This window comes from Letharia lupina, assembly GCF_014066315.1.
Source record: "Letharia lupina isolate WasteWater1 chromosome Unknown contig_25, whole genome shotgun sequence".
NCBI lineage: Eukaryota > Fungi > Ascomycota > Lecanoromycetes > Lecanorales > Parmeliaceae > Letharia > Letharia lupina.
In genome coordinates this window covers 466,758-468,505 of record NW_023502994.1, presented here as the reverse complement: position 1 = coordinate 468,505, position 1,748 = coordinate 466,758, and positions in this window count along the sequence as shown.

Here is a 1,748-nt window from a genome sequence, read left to right as displayed (position 1 = left end):
ATAAAATATTTAAATTAATAAATAGAAAATATTATTAAAATAATATTCGCATAGATATTAAGAAGTATATTAATATATATAAGAACTATAATTTTAATATCTATTATATTAATTATAATATTACTTTCTTTATTAACGAAACTATAAAAGAAAATTATAATAAACTTTATTATAAATCTTTTTTTTAGTAAATATAAAGGTCGTATTTATAACTTAATTCTTATAATAATTAATTAATATATTAAAATATTAAGATATATACTTATTAATAAGATAATTAATACTATATAACTAAAAGAATTATTTATAAAAAAAAAATTCTTTAATATAAAGTATTAAAAGATATTATTATAGATTAAAGATTTATCTTTATAAATATATTTTAATTAAAAGTCTATTATTAATTATAAATAAAACGTAAACTAAGTATTATCTTTTATTTATAAATTAATAAATAAATAAAATAATAAAATTGAATTCTAAAATATTATTTAAGAATATATTATTTGAAGCGATAAGACGATTAAGTAGAGCTTCTATTAATCGCGAAATTTATATATTATTAAAATAAGTATAAAATAATCGATTATAATCTATTCTTCGCTATATATAAATATTAATTAAAATTAAAATTAATTATTAAAGATAGTATTATTAAGAGAGAAGTATTTATAGCGAAAGAATATATTAAAAAAATTAATATAATTTAATAAGAGCTTATAAAACGCTAATAAAGCGTATAGAAAATATAATTAAAATCTTATAATAAGAATTATAAATCGTAAAGATTTAATCGTAATAATCTTATTATACTTTTTATAAAGAATTTAAAATAGAAGAAATTAAGTAAAAAGCTTTTAGATAAACTAATTAATTTATTTTATATTTAAAAATATATTAAAATATAAGCGTATTAATTATAACTACTATTTATCTATCGAGTTTACTTTATTTTTTATATATTATTACTAAAATTATATAAATAAAGATTAAAAGATCTAGAGATTTCTAAATATTCTATTTTTAAACTAATAGAAAATAATAAAAAATATTTAATAGAATTTATATATAAGAAGCGTATAAGAAAAGATAAGATAAAATATTTTATATAATAAAAAAATTATCTTAAAAAGTATAATAAATAGCTTAATAAAGAAGTTATAGATAATATATAAGATTTAATTAATAAGTTTAATAAGTAGAGCTTATAGATATAAAAAGTATAAAATATAAATATCGAAAAAAGACTTAAAGATTAATAATTTTAAAAAATATCTAAAGATAAAAAACTTAGCTATAAAGAGTTAAATCTCGAGTATTATAATAAAAATTAATATTAAAAAAATTAATAAAAAGTATTAATATCTAAAGGCGATAAAGAAAAGATTATATTATTAAAAGTAATAGATATTATAATATAAGATATATATATACAAAATAACGAGTTAATTAAATCTCTTAAAATCTCTATTAAAAATATTATTATTAGTATTATTATTATCGAGATTATCCCCTAAATCGCCCTTATTAACGAATCTTATTTTATTATTCTCTTTCTCTTTCTCTTTATTCTTCTCTTCTTTCTCCTCCTCTTTTTCTTTATTCTTCTCTTTTTCTTTATCTCTATTATTATTTATCTTATCTCTATTATTATTACTCTTGAAAATTTTAATCTAACTTAAAAAACGCGAAAAATATATTTATTAATAAAAGATTAATTTAAAGTATACTTAATATAAGTATAAGAG